This window comes from Ceratotherium simum, chromosome Y (genome assembly GCF_057802395.1).
Source record: "Ceratotherium simum simum isolate JZ-2026a chromosome Y, ASM5780239v1, whole genome shotgun sequence".
NCBI lineage: Eukaryota > Metazoa > Chordata > Mammalia > Perissodactyla > Rhinocerotidae > Ceratotherium > Ceratotherium simum.
Window position 1 is genome coordinate 12,333,386 of NC_141941.1, and position 19,628 is coordinate 12,353,013.

Here is a 19,628-nt window from a genome sequence, read left to right on the forward strand (position 1 = left end):
CCGGACACTCCCATCCAGGTTAGCAGAAAAGGCCAGGAAGGACGCTGAAAAGGAGGAGGCAGCAAGCACCAGAGGGCGCGGTCCGGGCAGAGATGGAAGAGAAGGCCCATATTAAGAGAAACTTCTGCGAAAGAGAGTCCACCGTAGAGCACGAGACGAGGCACAGAGACGCAGGGACAAAAAGGCGAGTCGTGTGGCAGTCGTATCGGACGGAGTGAAGCAGAAGACGCCGACGGAAGGCACAGCGACACCGAGGAGGCCGGTAAAGAAAGACGCGCACGGCGCAGGGACTGAGCAAAGCATCAGGTTAACAACTGAAAACAAGGCCAGAAGGGGGCAAGAAGACGGCAAAGCAAACGCTCGCGCACGTCGTCGGTCACGACATCCACGCTCCAAGCCCGTTCACCGCCGAGAGCCAGCAGCGGCAACACTTGACCCTACGCGTGCGGCGTAGCCAACCAGCAGCACTCTGCAGATGCTTGGTTGCTGGGCACCGAGCTACTGGGCTCTGGACCAGCGGACCCGCCGCCTCGGAAATCACGCCGGCCTCCCCTCCCTGCGCGCCGGCCTCGCGGTCTCGCGATACGAGACCTCAACCTTCTCCACGGCAAAGGACGGGGTCCAAAATGCCCTGATGACGGGCACTCGACAACGCAAAAGCGAACGGCGGCCCCGCTCGGAGGCGGGAGAGCCACGTCCAAAGAGCCGTCCTTATGCTGTGGCGCAATGCACGCGAGAGTCAACGCTGTGTGAAACAAATTGCGAGAGGGGGCTTGGTCACGGGGACGTGGCATGGGTGCCGTCAGTGATGTAAACGACGTGAGTGGGGGCTGAGCTACACGACTCTGCAAATCAAAGCCAAGCGGGAAAGGAGAGGCTAAGCCTCTTCATCCGATACTTGCTTCTCAGCAAATCTGTAACAGCGACCAAACCTTGCAAATGGTGCACAGGGGAAGGCAATCTCAGACCAGCCTCAGTAAACGTCTAACTCGCTTTAGCCCCTTCCTCCCGGAAGAAACGACTGTCCTGACGAGTTGGTATAATTCTGCCGTACCTCTGTAATTTTGTTATTTAGGGTAACCCCGAAACAAGGTGTAGACCGCAGTGAACGCTACGTTAAACTGAACATCGTTTGCAAATGTTGCTGTGGATGCTCAGGTGAAAACTCGCCTCAGTTCTCTGGTTCATCCCGTTTTACCACAACGCGTGCTTAATCATCTGCGTTACTTCTTCCCGGTGCACGTCTGTCAGGAACGGCTACTCTCTCCGTTTCATAGTGGTAGTTTCTGTTCCCACGTTCAATTAATGTAAATTAACGCAGTCAAACTAATCGTGAGCGGGCACAGGTCCGCCAATTCGTCCAACAATCTTTGACAGCCTCGCATGCACATTACAGGCGAATCATACCCGTTCCTCCGTGTTATTAGCCATAACAATTCTGAGAATTGCTGAAATGCCTTCAGACCCATCCTCCTTGGTAGTTCTGGACAGTAACAGTATAATAAGGTAAATAAAGAACAGCACCAACTGCAGTGTTGAGCACTTCATTGCAGTTACTTCATTTAATCCTCCTACCCATCTTATGGGATGTGGAAACAAAGCTTGTTCCCACTCTACAGATAGGGAAGTGAAGCTCAGGAAGGTTCAGTAGGTTACTTTTGCTTAGACCTAAGGGAAGAGATTTCACTTGCTCTATTCAATTCTTTTCTGCTTACATAAGGAACTTTGCAAGTAAAATATTAGATATTAGAAAAATTTCTGACTATTACCCTAAATCTTCATAAGAGTCCAAGTCAGAGACTTGAGAATGGAGGAAAGATTGATGAATGGAACTTCGTGAGGGTCTTCTAGAAAAGCTTGCTTGGATGGAAATATCCTGCTAGTAGACTGACAAATCACTCAGGTTCAGTTCATCTCACAGAGCATGGAGGGAAGTCACTTTGATGATGTCAGGCCAGTCAAGGAGGTTGTGTGCTTGTGGGAGGATATATTCAGATCCAAGGACTCTGGTAAGATTCTCAGAGGATTAAAAAAATCAGTTCTAGGGTTTTGGGGGAATACTGGGATACGTGCAGGAAAAATCAAGTTTCTGCCTAACTGAAGTTTTTTGTTCCAGATACACTATGTGTTTCATGTTCAAAATCAATTTGTATCTTGCCGAAATCTGTTAAATTTGGAACAGGGGAAAAAAACACATATTTAGGTTTTCATGGAGATTTTGTTCAGTCCTGTACTTTGTTTTTGGAGACTTTAGGATTTTCTTCATATAAGGTCATGTTGTCTGCACAAAAGACAATTTCACTCTTCCTCTCTGATTTAGGATCCGGTCTTTATTTTTCGGCCTCATTGCTCTGGCTAGGACTTCCAGTACCATGTTGAAAGGAGTGGTGAATATAGGCACCCTTGTGTTGTTTCTGATCACAGAGTAAAAGCTTTCAACTTGAAAGCTCATGTTAGTTGTTGGATTGTCATATACAGCTGTTATGAGCATATGTTATGCTCCATAAATGTTACTATAACATAAAGTGTATGTTACATTTTTTGTATAACCATTGTAATTGGGAGTTTTAAAAATGGAAGAATGTTGAATTTTGTCGAATGCTTTTTCTGCATTTGAGATGATCATATGATTTTTGTCTTTCCTTCTGGTAATATTGTGTATGACAATCATTGGTCTGTCTATGGTGAACCATTCTTGCCTTCCTGGGATATACCCTTTGACTGTGGCTTATGATCCTTTTTATGTGCTATTGAATTCAGTTTGTTCATATTTAGTTGGGAATTTTTCCAACTATACGTCAAGGATATTGATCTGCAGTTCTCTTTTCTTATAGCGTCTTTTTCTTGCTTCGGTATAAGATGATGCAGGCCTCCTAAACTGAGATTGGGAGTGTTTCCTCCTCTTCAGTTTTTTGGAAGACTTTGATAAAAATTGATGTTAGTTCTCCTTTTAATATGTGATCCTATTCACCAGTGAAGCCACATGATCTTGGTTGGGCTTTTCTCTGTTGGGAGACTTTTTTTACTGATTTAATCTCCTCCTATTAACTGGTCTGTTCAGATTTTCTAGTCCATCAAGATTTAGTCTTGTTAGAGTGTATGTTTCTAGCAATTTACCCTTTTATTCTAGTTTTTCCAGTTGGTTGCAGTGTAACGTTTTATAAGTAGTCTCTTATGATTTTTCATATTTCCTTGGTGTCCATTGGAATGTCTCCTCTTTAACATATAAATTTTTTTGAGTCCTCTTTTTTTTTTTCCTGGTATATATAGCTAATGATTTGTTAATTCTATTTATGTTTTCATAAATGGAGCTCTTAGATTCTTGATTTTTTTCTATTTCTTTTTAATTGTCTATTTCATTTATTTATGCTAACATCTTTGTTAACTCATTCTTTCTTTTAACATCAGGCTTAGTTCTTGTTTTTACTAGTTGTTGAAGTGTTAAGTTAGGTTGCTTATCTGAGATCTTTGTTTTTTCAACATGTACATTCATTGATAAACCTCTCTTAACACTTCTTTTGCTGTATCTCTTTAAATTTTTTGTACTGTATATTTCCAGTTTCATTTGTTTCATGGTATGTTTTTACGTTTTCCTTTTCATTTCTGCTTTGACCCCTTGATTTTTTCAGGAGTGTGATACTTGTTGACTTCTGTATGTTTGTGAATTTTCCAGCTTCACTCCTGTTAGTAGTTTCTAGTTTCATACCATTGTGTGTGGAAAAAATACTTGGTATGATTTCAGTATTTTAAGTTTACTGCACCTTGCTCTGTGACCTAACGTATGATCCATCCTGGCAAATGTTCCATGTACGCTTGGGAATAATGTGTACTTTGCTGATGTTAGATGGAATGTTCTGTATACATCTCTTAGGTCTATTTGGTAGAGAATAGGTGAAGTCCAGTGTTTCCTTGTTGTTTTCTGTCCAGGTGATCTGTTGTTGAAAGTGGGGTATTGAAGTCTTCCTCTTGCTATTATTGTGCAATTCCTATTTCTCCCTTCAACTCTGTTACTATTTGCTTAATATACTTAGGTGCCCTGATGTTAGGTGCATGCATATTTACATTTGTGATAGATACTTGATTTATTGACTCCTTTCCATTATATAATGTCATTCTTGTTTCTTTACAGTGTTTGACTTCAAGTCCATTCTGTCTGATATAAATATAGCTACTCTTGATCTCTGTAATACTGTTGAATATATTTTTAGAAGATTGTCTATATTTTATTTATGTTTGAGATATGAGTAACCTATAACCTTATGTCACTTTCAGGTGTACAACATAATGTTTTGATATTTGTATAGTTTGTGGAATGATCACCACCATAAATGGTTAATATATATCATCACCATACATAGTTACAAAATGTTTTCCTTGTGATAAGAACTAGACTTACACTTTCAGATACATATTATTATTAAGTATAGACACTCTGATGTATATTTTATTCCCATGACTTATTTATTTTGTAACTTACAGTTTGTACATTGTGAGCCACTTCATCCATTTTGCCCATGTTCCAGCCTTTGCCTCTAGCAACCAGCAATCTGTTTTCTGTATCCATGAGCACAATTTCTTATTTTTTTAAAATTCCACATATAAGCATGATGATGTCATATTTGTCTTTCTCTGTTTTACTGATTTCACTTAGCGTAATGTCTTCAACGTCCATCAATGCTGTACAAATGGCAAGATTTCCCTCTTTTTGTTTGCTGTATATATATATATATATATATATATATATATATATATATATATATATATATATATGCACCAAGTCTTTTTAATCCATTATACATCAGTAGACACTTAGGTTGTTTCCATATCTTGGCTATGGTAATAATGCTGCAGTTAACATAAGAATGTGTATATCTTTTTTAAGATAGTGTTTTTGTTTTCTTCAGAAAGAAATACACAGAATTACTGGATCATATGGTACTTCTATTTTTAACTTTTTGAGGCACCTTCATAATGTTTTCTAAGGCAGCTGCACCAACTTACATTCCCAGCAACAGAGCACAAGTGTTCCTCTACATCCTCACCAACACTTGTCATATCTTGTAATTTTTATGGTAACTAGTCTGACAGGTGTGAAGTCATGTCTCGTTGTAGTTTTGGTTTGTATTTCCCTGATGATTACTGATGTCAAGCACCTTTTCATGTACCTGTTGGCCATCTGTATGTCCTCTGGAAAAATGTCTATTCAAATCCCCTGCCCACTTTCTTTTTTTTTTTTTTTTTTTGTGACGAGATCGGCCCTGTGTTAACATCTGCCAATCCTCCTCCTTTTGTTTTTGCTGAGTAAGACCAGCCCTGGGCTAACATCCATGCCCATCTTCCTCCACTTTATATGGGACGCTGCCACAGCATGGCTTGCCAAGCAGTGCGTTGTTGTGCGCCCAGGATCTGAACCGGTGAACCCCGGGCCGCCACAGCGGAGTACGTGCACTTAACCACTTGCGCCACCAGGCCGCCCCCCTGCCCATTTTAATGAGATTTTTTTTTTTTTTTTTGCTGTGGAGCTGTATGAGTTTTTTATATGTTTTGAATATTAATCTCTATGAGATATATGATTTGCAAATATTTTCTGCGATTCAGGAGGTTGCCTCTTTGTTTTGTTGATGGGTTCCAATGCAGTGCAGAAGTTTTAGTTTGATGGGGCCCCACTTGTTTATTTTTTATTTTGTTTCCTTCACTTTTATATCATTGCCAAGACCAGTGTCTCAATGCTTACCCACACTGTGTTCTTCTAGGAGTTTTATTGTATCAGTCTTATGTACAATTCTTTAATCTATTTTAACTTGATTTTTGTGTATGATATCAGACAGTGGTCCAGTTTCATTCCTTTGCAGTTACCAGTTTTCCCAATGCTTATGCCATACTGTTTTGATTACCATAGCTTTGTAATATTGTTTGAATTTAGGGAGTGTGATGCCTCCAGCTTTGTTCATCTTTTTCAAATTTGCTTTGGCTCTTCGAGGTCTTTTATGGTTCCATATAAATTTTGGGATGTTTACTCTATGTATGTGAAAAGTGTGTAGGGATTGTATTGAATCTGTAGATTGCTTTGGGGAGTATGGACATTCTAATGGTGTTAATTCTTCCAATCTATGAGCATAGAATCTCTCTCCACGTGTTTTGTCTTCTTCAGGTACTTTCATCAATGTCTTATATTTTCAGTGTGCAGGTCTTTTACCTCCTCTGTTAAATTTACTTTTATGTATTTTATTCCTTTTGAAGAAATTATAAATGGGATTGTTTTCTTAATTTCTCTTTCTGGTAGTTTGTTACTAGTGTATAGAAATGCAACAGATTTTTGTACAATGATTTTGTATACCTCAACTTGACTGAATTTGCTTTTTTAGTACCAGTAGTTTTTGATGCAGTCTTCAGGGTTTTATATATGTGTGTGTGTGTGTGTGTGTATATATATATATATATATATATTTTGTCAGCTGCAGATAGTGACACTTTTACTTCTTCCTTTATGATCTGGATACCGTTTACTTCTTTCACTTGCCTCCTTCTGCTGGCTGGGACTTCCAATGCTGTTGAAAGAAAGTAGCATGAGTGGAAATCCTTGTCTTGTTCTTGATCTTCGAGGAAAAGCTTTCATCTTTGCAGTGTTCAGTATGATGTTAGCTGTAGGTTTGTTGTATATGGCCTTTAATATGTTGAGGTATTTTTCCCTCTATACCCAATTTGCTGAGATTTTTCGTCATAGACAGATGTTGAAATTGTCAGATGCCTTTTTAACATCTATTGAGATGATCATATGATTATCCTTCATTTTAATGTGATGTATCATGTTGCTTGATAGTTGGATGTTGAAACGTATTTGCATCCGTGGAATACACCCCACGTGATGATGAAGTATGATCCTTTTAATGTATTGTTGAATTTGGTTTGCTGATATTTTGTTGAGGATTTTGCATGTAGGTTTATCAGGAATATTGGAGTGTAATTTTCTTGCCTTGTGGCGCCATTGTCTGGTTTGGTATCAGGGTAATACCATCCTCATAAAATGAGATGGAAGCGTGTCTCATCTGCTCACTTTTGAAAAAATTTGACAAAGGCTGGTATTAATTATTTACATTTTTGGTAGAGTTCACCCATGAAGGCCTTTTTGTCCTGGACTCTTGTGTGTTGGGAGGTTTTTCATTAGTGATTCAATCTTGTTACTGGTAATTGGTCTGTTCATATTTTCTATTTCTTCTTGATTCAGTCTTGGTAGGTTGTATGTTCCCAGGAATTTCTCCATTTGTAGGTGTGTAACTTTTCACAGTAGTCTCATGATTCTTTGTATCTCTCTGATGGGGGTATAACTCTTCCTCTTTCATCTGATTTATTTGTTTGAGTCATCTCTGTTTTTATTGTTAATCTAGCTAAAGATTTGTTAATTTTGTTTTTTTTTCAAAGACCAGCTCTTAGTTTTATTGATCTTTTGTCTTGTCTTTTTATTCTTTATGCCAGTTGTTTTCATTGAGGTCTTTATTATTTCCTTCATTCTACTAGGTTTTTGCTTCATTTGTTCTCCAGTTTCTAATTCGTTTGGTGTAAATTTAGCTTATACCATTGGAGGCTTCATTTTGTTTCCTGAGGTAGGCTGTTATTGCTATAACTTCCTTCTTAGAACTGCCTTTACTGCATCCCATAAGTTTTGTAATGTTGTATTTCCATTTTCTTTTGTCTCAAGGCATTTTTTGATTTCTGTTTTGGTATCTTCTTTGACCCATTGTTGTTCAGAAGCATGTTTTTTAATATTCATGTATTTATGAACTTTCCAGTTTTCTTATGTAATTGATTTCTAGTTTCATGCCATTCTGATCAGAAAAGATACTTTATGTGATTTCAATCTCTTAAATTTATTGACTTGTTTTGTGGCCTAACATATGCTCTTTTGAGCAGAATGTTCCTGTGCACTTGAGTATTCTGTTGCCTCTGGATGGAGTGTTCTGTATATATCTATAAAGTCCATGTGGTGTAACATGTCATCTAAGGCTGATGTTTTCTTACTGATGTTCAGTCTGGATAATCTATACATTGATGAAAGTGGGGTATTCAGTCCCCTACCACTAATTCTCCCTTTAGGTCTGTTAATTTTTGCTTTATGTATGCAGGTGCTCCTTTGTTTGATGCATAATATTTAGATGTGTTATATTTTCATTGGATTGACCCCTTTATCATTACAGAATGTCGTTCTTTGTCTCCTATTACAGTCTTTTTTAAAGTCTGTTTTGTTTGATGTAAGTCTAGCTTCCTCTGGTTTCTTTAGGTTTCCATTTACGTGAAACATCTTTTTTCATCTCCTCAGTTTCAGCCTGTGTGTCCTTACATATGAGCATATGAAGTGAGTCTCCAGTACCAGCAAATAGCTGGGTCTTGTTTTATAATCCATTCAGTCACTCTACACGTTTTGACTGGAGAATTTACTCCATTTCCATGTAAAGTGATTATTGGTAGGCATGCACTTATTGCCATCTGTTTACTGTTTCATGGTTTGCAGTTCCTCTATTTTATTCCTCTTCTATTGCTCTCTTCCTTTGTGGTTTGATGACTTACTTGAGTAGTATCTTTAGGTTCTTTTCTCTTTATCTTTGTGTATCTAATATATGTTTTTGCTTTTGGTTGCCATTAATCTTACCTATAATAACTTATCCCAGTGTATTTTAATTGATAGCTACTTAAGTTTGAATGCATTCCAACTGTCTACATTTTTACTGTTCCAATGTTTATTATTATTTTTTTTGGAGGAAGATTAGACCTGAGCTAGCATCTGTTGCAAATCTTCCTGTTTTTTTGCTGAGAAAGATTGGCCCTGGGCTAACATCCCTGCCCATCTTACCCCACTCTCTATGTGGGACACTGTCACAGCATGGCTTGATAAGTGGTGCATAGGTGCACACTTCAGTTTCCCAACATGCATAACCCGGACCGCCGAAGTGGAATGCACAAACTCAGCTGCTATGCCACCGGGCCGGTCCCCCACATTTATGTTTTCAATGTCACATTATACATCTTTTTGTTATGTGTATCCATTAGCTAATTATGTAGTTATAGTTATTTTCTCTACTCTTGTCGTTTAACCTTTGTAATAGCTTTATAAGTGATACCCCACCAGGTATATTTATCTTTACCAATGAGATATATACTTTCAGATGTTTCCTCTACTAATTAGTGCATTTATTTTCAGCTTTCAATTTTATTTAAGACCTCTTAGAAGGCTGCTGTATGGTGATGAACTCCCTTTAGCTTTTGTTTGCCTGGAAAATTCTTTATCTCTCCTTCAATTCTAAATGACACCTTTGCTGTGTAGAGTATACTTGGTTGGCAGTTTTTACTTTCAGCACTTTGGATATGTCGTGCTACTGCTTTCTAGCCTCCAAACTTTATTCTGAAAAATCTCCTGATATGGCTTTTCAATGTTTTGTGTTGCTTCAACTGATTTTTGTATGTTGAATTATTGTTGCATTACAGGGATAAATTCCACTTGGTCATAGTGCATGATCGTTTCAATGTGCAATTGAATTTGGTTTGCTGTTGCTTTGTTGAGGATGTTTGCATCAGTATTCATCAGGAATATCAGTCTGTAGTTTTCTTTTCATGTAGTGTCTTTATCTGACTTGCATATCAGTGTTATGCTGGCCGCAGGGAATAAGCTTGGAAGTGTTCTCTTCTCTCTGATTTGTGGTTGAGTTTGAGGATTGATGTTCATTCTTTTTTTAAAGTTTGGTAGAATTCTCCAATGACAGCATCTGGTTCTGGGCTTTTCATTTTTGGAAAGTTTATCACTCCTGGTTCAATCTCCCTGTAGTTATTGATCTGGTCACAATTATTATTTCTTAATGATTCATTCTTGGTAAGTTGTATACTGCTAGAAATGAATCCATTTTATTTAGGTTACCAATTTGTTGCTGTACAATTGTTCATAGTATTGTCATAATTCTTTTTATTTCTGTGGCAATGGTTGTACTGTTCCCTTTTTCATGTTTCTTTGTAGTCATTTGAATCTTCTCTCTCCTTTTTAAAGTTAATCTAACAAAGGGTTCCTCAATTTAGTTGATCTTTTCCAAAACGAAGTTGCATTTATTTAAAAGATTTATTAATTGCATTTATTTAAAAACAAATTTTATTCTCTTTATTCTTTATCTTGCTATTTTTTTCCTGAGGAAGACTCACCCTGAGGTAACATCCAGTGCTACTCCCCCTCTTTTTTTGCTTGAGTAAGATTAGCCCTGAGCTGTCATCCTCCATTTTGGATGAGGGTTGCCACCACAGCATGGCTCCTGAGTGGTATAGGTCTGCACCTATGAGCTGAACCAGGAAACCCGGGCCACCAAATTGTGGTGTGAGAACTTATCCACGATACCATGGGGCCAGCCTCTTTATGCTAAATTTTAAATTATTTTCTTCCTTTTCCTGATTTGGGTTTAGTTTATTCTTCTTTTTACCCCTGAGGGGTAAAATCAGGCTGGTGGTGTGTGATCATTGTTCTTTTTATATGTACAATTTTGTACCTCTAAACCTCCAGTTTAGCATGCTTTTGTAGCTTTCCGTACATTTTGGAATGTCGTCTTGATCTTTTGTCTTGATGTATTTTCTTCATTTCTGTGACCTTTTCTTGGACCCATTAGATGTTTAGGAGCATGTTGTTGAATTTCCACCGATTTATATATTTTCCAGTTTCCTATCTGCTGTTTATCTGTTATTTCATTCCATTGTGATTGGAAAGATCTTTTGTAATGTTTAATCATTAAAGTACGTTAAGCTTTATTTTGTTTTCTAACATGTAATGTTAACCTACTGGAGAATGTCATAGTGCACTTGAGAAGAAAGAAAATTTTTCTGTTTTGGATGGAGTGTTCTGTATATGTCTGTCTGTTCAACTTGTCGATAGTGTTGTTCAGATCATGTATGTCCTTATAGTTCTGTCTGCTGTAAGAGAAAACAAGAGCTGGACAGTGAATACACTGGTAAAAGCAGATTTCATTCAGGAAATATTGCAGTAGGGGAAAAGAGACAACAGTATAGAATTAGAATCAATTCCAAATACAACAAGAGCAAGGGGGGTTTAGTGGCAAAGAGTAGGTTGAGGGGGGAATCAGTGGATGGAAAACTACTCAAAGGAAATATAGGAGCACTGAGGGAGTCTTTCTAAACCAACCTAACAAGATTCTTGCTGAACGCAGGCCAGGGCGATCAGGTATCACCTGAGGGATTGTGGGGGGAGCAGTTTGATTAGAGATTGAGGGTGGTCAGATCCCGAAGGTGGAGGGCTGTCGCTAAACTGACTCAGCAGAATTTGTGCTACCGTTGGTCTCTTGGGGATAAAGTCCAAGGATGGGGCCTAGTTGAGAAATGCCTTGGAGGATCCTGTCTAGAGTTCAGTCAATTACAGCGTCTTTGTCTCAGGTTGTTTTATCCATTGTTGAAAGTGTTGTAATGGAGTTTCCTGCTGGACTTTCTTGTGTTGCTGTGCATTTCTCCTCTCAGTCTTGTCAAAGTTTGCTTCATATCTTTAGTCCTGTGATGTCAGATGCTTAAATATTTATAAATGTTATATCTTCATGGATAATTTCCCTTATAATGATTATATAATTGCCTCCTTTGAATGTTATAACAGGTTTGGATTTAAGTGTACTGTGCCTGATATGGGTACAGCTAGCTGCCTCTGCTCTCTTCTGTGTATTATTTGCATGGAAAGTTATTTCCCATCCTTTCAGCCTGTATGTGTCCTTACAGTGCCTCTCTTGAACAGCACATTGTTGGATCATGTTTTCTGTCTAGTCAGTCAATCTGTCTTTTGATTAGGGAGTTTAATCCATTTACATTTAAAGTAGTATTGCTAGAGAGGACTCATTACCATTTTGTTAAGTCTTTATGTATTGTAGCTTTTTGTCCGTCTTTTTTCGTTGCCTTCCTTTGTGTTTTATTGATTGATTGTAGTAACATGCTTTGATTCTCACACATTTCCTTGTAGTATATTCTGTAGGTATTTTCTACAGAACACCCAACTGGATACAGTTACATAAAATATCTTAAATGCTCTTTTACACTTGCGGGTACTTTATTCATACACAAAACTCTATTATTATACAGTTCCACCCTCCCACTTATTATTAATTTCATAAGTTACATATTTATATATTTTATACCAATTAATATAGATGTATAGTTATTTATAATGCTTTTCCATTTAAAGTTTATTCAGATGTAAGTGAATTGATGCACCCTAACTCCCGTTGCAGAGGAGACAAAAACTCCCGTTTTTGTCCATGTAGTCAGTTTTACCAGGGCTCTTTATATTTTCACATGGCTTTGAGTTGCTGTCTAGTGTACTTTCATTTCAATCTGAAGGACTCCCTTTAGCATTTCTTGTAGGGATGCGGAAGTTGTACTGAACTCACTTAAATCATCAGATTTATTCTTTCTTTCAGGATTACTCTGACTTCTCAGGGTATTTTGTGGTCCGTAAAAATTTTGTATTGTTTTTTCTATTCCTGTGAAAACTGCATGGGAATTTTTTATGGGTATCGCATTGAATCTGTAGATGGCTTTTGGGTGGTATGGACATTTTAACAGTATTGATTCTTTTTATCTTTGAAAATGGTATATCTTTCCGTTTATTTTTGTCTCATTCAATGTTTTCCTTCAATGTCTTTAAATTTTCATCACACAGAACTTTTACCTCCTTCATTAACTTTATTCATAAGTATTGTATAATTTTGATGCAGTTGTTAATAGGATTTCTTTCTTTATTTCTTGTTTACATATTTTATGATCATTCAATTTCAGTTCATCTCACAGAGCATGGAGGGAAGTCACTTTGATGATGTCAAGCCAGTCAAGGAGGTTGTGTACTTGTGGGAGTATATATTCAGATCCAAGGACTCTGATAAGATTCCCAGAAGATTAAAAAATCAGTTCTAGGGTTTATGGAGAATATGGGGATACGTGGAGGAAAAACCAAGTTTCTGCCTAACGGAAGTTTTTTGTTCCAGATACGCTGTTTCATGATCAAAATCATGTTGTCTTGTTACTAAACGGACCTCTCTCCAGTAAGACTCCAATTCACATTCTGAGGAGCTCTGAGGAGAGACCCACAGGTGGGCCTCAACACACACTCCTTCCCCACACTGGAGGGTTCTTTTCTGCTCAGAGTGCGGATTTGAAACTAAACCAAAGCTGAGTGGTCACTGGCACAAGCTTTCTTTCCACAACTAAAGAATGGAGAAGTGGGAACTAGGCTAACAAATCAACTTCTCAGCTCTTGGGAGACATAAGCAGCTGTTATAAGAGGTCCAGGAAATGACGGGGAGGAAAATTGATAGTTTTCAGAAAACTGGGCAGGCTTTTCTGGGGATCAAGGTGACACCTCTTTTCTTTTCTTATTTGGTCATATACTGCCACTGCCGTGGCATTTGTAAAGTGTCATGGTGCTGATGGGTGTGTTATGTAACATGGCGATGCATTACAATGTATGTATAAGGAGCTACAGGGTCTATGTCAGGTCAAGTCAGACTGCCATGTTGCCCCCCGCCAGTGTTAATTGGTTTCGGCTCATCCATCCCCTCCTTCCTCTTGTTGTGGTTTCCTGTAAGCTTAAAAGAATATGTCAGGCTTGTTCTGAGAAGAGCTGTGGTTACTGGTTTATAGGGTCGGTGTGCCAGGTAACAGTGTCTTGCCAAAATCTGTTAAACTTGGAAGAGGAAAAAGAAATACATATTTTGGGTTTTCTTAGAGATTTTGTATGTAATGTTTTACTCTTCCTCCTGACTCTCTACCCCACTGGGGAGGAGAGAGCTTTACCACCTACACAAATTAGTGAGTAAAGAGGAGGAAGGTGGTAGTGTCTTGCTTTTGTTTAGATTCAAGGAAAGAGAGAGTTTAAGTAGTATTTACCGTGCTGGAATTTGCTCACCTTTGACCTGGAGTTCAGAGGAGAAAGATGTTCACGGACAAGAGCAGTACATTACTCCACTCAACATGAATTCAGGTAGGTTGTTGGAAATGTAGGCACAATTGTCCAAGAACAGAGACGTATCTACCATTGACCCCAGGACGCAGTGTCGAGGGACTCTACCCTTTATTTCAATCTGCCTAATTCTTCCTGCTGGAGAACGTTCATTCAGAGAACTCTCTATTACCCCAGGCATAAGGAAGCTCTGTTGGTCCTTGTTAAGGGGCTTTAACATAAACCATTTAGACATTTCATGGCCAAGCAGAATTGGAGCAGGCTTAGTTCAAAGATCAGTCGGACCCTGTCTACTCTTTGTGAGTCATGAGGCTCTACATTTCATTCCCTCTTCCTTAAGGCTGAGAACTCATGATTCACTTCATTTAGCAAGTATTTATCGTGCCAAGTGTGATTCCACGGGATGGGAATATAGATGGGAATAGAAAGACAAAAATCCTGGCCCTCATGAATCTCATATTTTGTTGATAATGCCTTTGCTGTCACAGTTTTTCAGCGCTATGTCTAAAAGAGTAAAGAAGTTTCCTGCAGCACTGTAAAACAAGTGACATCTCTTTCCTTAGGCTCTAAACAAAAGTAACCCACTTAACTTTCTTGAGCTTAGTTTTTCTATCTGGGGAATGAGAATATTTACTGTTTCCATATCTCATAAGATTAGTAGAAGGACTGAATGAAATCACAGCAATGAAGTACTTAGAGGGTACTTGGCACTGTATTATTTGTTAACCTTATTACACTGTGTTGACCTTAAAGAAATAGACAGTCAGTGAATTCTCCAGCATTTCATTTCCTCTGCAAATGGTGACAACTTTACATTTTTCTTTCCAATTTGCATGCCTTTATTCCTCTGTCTTTTCTAATTGTTCTAGCCAGGATTTCCAGTACTGTAGTGTGATTTTGATTAACATTGCTGATGACCAGTGATGTGGAGCATCTTTTCATGTACCTGTTGGCCACGGGGTGTCTTCTTTGGAAAAATATATTTTTGGTTCTTCTGCCCATTTTTAAATTGGAATCTTTGTTTTTTTTTTTTATTGATGTTTTAATGGTTTTTAACATTATGAAATTTTGGGTTGTGCATTTTTGTTTGTCCATCACCATATATATGTCTCCCTTCACCCCCTGTGCCCACCCCCCACCCCCATTCCCCCTGGTAACCACAATACAGTTTTCTCTGTCCATGTGTTGGTTTATATTCCACATATGAGTGAGATCATACAGTGTTTGTCTTTGTTTTTTTTGTTATTGAATTGTAGGAGTTTTCATATATTTTGGATATTAACCCCTTACTGAATATATGGTTTGACAATTGAATAAATGGTTTGAAAATTGTATATATTGTAAATTGCATATATTGAATATGTAGTTTGCAAATATCAAATAAGAGTGGTGACAGTGGGACTCGTTACTTTCTTGATCTTAAAAGGAAAAGCTTTCAAATTTTCTCCATTGGGTGTAATGTTGTTTGTGGGATTGTAATATATTGATTAATTATGTGGAGGTATGTTCCTTCTATATGCATTGTGTCAATTTTTTATCATGAAAGGATGTTGATTTTTTCAAATGCTTTTCCTGCCTGTATTGAGATGATCATGTGATTTTTATCCTTTGTTTTAGTAATGTGTTATTACATTTAATGATTATTGTATGTTGAACCATCCTTGTATCTCAATGATAAATCCCACTTGGTGACGGTGTACAATCCTTTTAATATGTTCTTGAGTGCAGTTTCCTAATATTTTGGGGGGAAATTTTGCATCTATATTCATCAGGGATTTTGGTCTATAGTTTTCTTTTCTTCTTGTGTCTTTCACTAACTTTAGTGTGAGGGTAATGCCTGCCTCATTGAGTGAGTATGGAGGTGTTCCCTGATCCTCCATTTTTTGGAAGAGTTTGAGAAGGTTTGGTGTTAATTCATTTTTAAATATTTGTTAGAATTTGCCAGTGAAGCTACCTGGTCCCAGGATTTTCTGTGTTGGGAGGTTATTGATTACTGATTCAAAGTCTTTACTCATTATTGATCTGTTCATATTTTCTGTTTATCCTGAATCAGTCTTGGTAGGTTGTATATTTGTAGACAATTGTCCGTTTCTTCTATGTTATCTGATTTTTTGGCATATCATTTTTCCTAGTAGTCTCTTATGATCCTATGTACATCTGTAGTATCAGTTGTACTGTCTCCAGCTACATTTCCAATTATATTTGTTTCAGTATTCTTTCTCTCTTAGTCTTGCTAAAAGTTTGTGCATTCTCTTGATCTTATCAAAGAACCAGCGTTTAGCTTTGTTGATCCTTTCTATTATTTTACTGGTCTCTGTTTCAGTTATTTCTCCTCTGATCTTTATTATTTCTATCCCTCTATTAACTTTGGCTTAATGTTTCTTCTTATTCTAGTTGCTTGAGGTCTAAAGTTAGGTTATTTATTTCAGATATTTCTAATTTCTTAATGTATGAATTTATTGCTATGAACTTTCCTCTCAGAATGGCTTTTGCTGCATTCCATAAGTTTTGATATGTTATATTTTCATTTTCTTTTTTTTTTGAGTTATTTTTTATTTTCCTTTTGATTTCTTCTTGATCCATTGGTTGTTCAGTAGTGGGTTGTTTAGTTTTTCCATGTTTGTAGATTTTCCAGCATTCCTCTTGTTGTTGATTTCTAGTTTTATACCACAGTTGTCAGAAAAGATTGCTGGTATGATTTCAATTTTCATAAATTTGCTAATGTTTGTTTGTTTCCTAACACACGATCTGGCCTGGATAGTGTCCCTTGTGCACTCAAGAAGAATGTGTATTTTGCTGATGTTCAATGGAATATTCTACATGTGACTGTTAAGTCTATTTGTTCTAAAGAATGGTTCATTTCAAATGTTTCTTTGTTTATTTCAGTCTGGATATCCTATCTGTGAGTGATAATGGGGTATTGAAGTTTCCTGCTATTATTTTATTGTCTATTTATCCCTTTAGGTCTGGTATCATTTGCTTAATATGTTTCAGTGCTCTAGTGTTGAGTGCATATGTATTTATGATTGTTGTATCGCCTTCATATATTGACCCCATATCATTTTTTAAATGTTGTTGTTGTCATGATAAACTTTTTTCAAAAGTTTCAGAAAATTAACCAATATTATTTGAGTTTGTGTATATAACATAGTAGATTGATATTTTTAAACAAATGGTCAACAGGATTTATTTAGTTACCGTCTGTCACCATACAAAATAATTATAGTGGTTTTGATTGTATTCCCTATGGTGTATATTACATCCCCATGACATCTACATTGTGATTGCAAATTTGTCCCCTAATCTTCATCTATTTTGCCCATACCCCATTCCCCACACTCCTGGCAATCAGTCTTTTTTCCTTTGTATCTGAGTCTGTTTCTTTCTTGTTCGTCCCTTTGTTTTGTTTATCAGACTCCGCATATAAGTGAAATCATGTAGTATTTGTCTTTCTGTGACCGATGTATTTCACTTGGCATAATACCCTCTGAGTCTATCCATGTTGTCCCAGGAAGCAAGATTTCATTCTTTTTTTGGCTGAGTAATATTCCATCAGTGATTAAGTGGTTAAGATTTGGCCCTCTCTCCACTGTGGTCTGGGTTCACTACGCCATTAGTCAACCACATTACCCATCTTCCCATTGTCATTGTGTGGTGACTGAGTGTTGCTGTGATGCTGAAAGCTATGCCACCAGTATTTCAAATACTAGCCGTATCACTCATAGAGGACAGGTTTCACCAGAGCTTCCATGGTAAAACAGACTAGAAAGAAGAAACTGGACACCCACTTCTGAAAAAATTTGGCCCTGAAAACCCTGGGAATAGTAGTGGAGCTTTGTCTCATATAGTGCCAGAAGATGAGAGGGTGGTACAAAAAGACGAGGTAGAGTTCCTCTCTGTTGTACACAGAGTCGCCAGGAGAGAGAATTGACTTGACAGCACTAACAAGAACAAAAACATATTCCATTGTGTATATATATATATATGACGTCCCCTTTATCCATTTATCTCTCAATGGACACTTAGGTTGCTTCCACATCTTGGCTACTGTAAATAACACTGCAATCCATTTGTCATTACATAATGACCTTTGTCTCTTGTTACCATTTCTGGCTTGAAGTTTATTTTGCCTGATATAAGTATATAGCTCTCTTTTGGTTTTTATTTGCACATGATATCTTCTTCTGTCTCTTAGCCTTGAGCCCATGTGTGTCTTTGGACCCTCGAGGAGTCTCGTGTTGGCAGCATAAGTTGGGTCTTGTTTTTTTGTGTGATCAGCCATTCTGTGCCTACTTTTTGTGAATTCAATGCGTTTACATTTGTAATGATTACTGATATGTAAGGACTTACTCATGCCCTCATATAGTGTGATTTTGGGTTGTTTTATATCTCCTTTTTTCCCCCTCTGTTTCTGCCTACCTTTGTGATTGGTGGCTTTCCCTGGTGATTTTCTCAGTCTCCTTTTAATCACGAATCGTGACCATGTTCTAGATATTTGCTTGGTGGTTATTGTAAGGCCTACATAAAATATCTTATTGATAAAATAGTTCTCTTTATCATGATAGTAACCTATCTTCATCCACCTATAAAGGTTCTGCCCATTTATCCTACTCTTTTGTTTTATTGATATCACAATTTACCTAGTTTTCTGCTGAGAATTTGTTAAGAAATTATAGTAGCTATAGTATTTTCAGTGCTCTTTCCTTTAACCTTTATGCTGTAATTAAGTGGTTAACAGCAGTCTAATGTGGAGTTACAGTTGGCTAATTCTGATTTTCACATTTACCAGAAGATTATATACTTTATACGTTTTTGTGCCACTAAGGAGTGTCTTTTCCTTTCAGCATGAAGAACTCCTTTCAGCATTTCTTGCAGGGCAAGACTAGTGGTGGTGAAGCCCTTCATCTTTTGTTTGTCTGCGAAATCCCTAATTCAACTACATATCTAAAAGATATGATTGCCAGGTGAAAGATTCTTAGCTGGTAACTTTTGTCTTTCCACACTTTGAATGTTCTCTCTCCTGGCCTGTAGAGTTTCTGCTGAGAAATCCGCTGATAGCCTAAGTGTGGTTCATTTGTGGCTTTCATTGTTTTTTTCCCTAGGTGCCTTTAGATTCTTTCCTTATCAGTAATTTTGACATTTTCATAATAATATGTCTCAGGGAAGGTCTGTTTACATTGAGCTAATAGGAAGTGATAGATTCAGAGTGTACACACGACGTATCTGGAGTGACACTTGAGAGAGACATAAACAAGCTACGAAGGGCTGGTGTGTTTGTGTGTGTTTGTGTGGGGAACATGGTGTAATAATGAGTAAATCAGCTCAGGTGGGGCTTTTGAATCCGCTGCCCGTGGAATTCCCTGTCTGTGGGAGAGAGGCAGGCCCGTGGAAGTAGAGGTGTTGGGTGGCACAGGGCTTCGGATCCCCAAGAGGCCACCTTTTTTTCTCTTGCTAAGGGGGAAAAAGACAGACTGCTGAACTGGAGACTTCTTCTTTGGGCAGGCGTGGGAGACAGGGAGGGGTCCCAGTGAGCAGGACGTAAAAGGCATGGGGACACTTGGGTTGAGGGTTCATTTGGCTGGGAGCGGTCTACCTGGTACCATTCCTCTTGGACGTCTGCCACATGTTGACCTGACCCAGACGGGGGACCTCT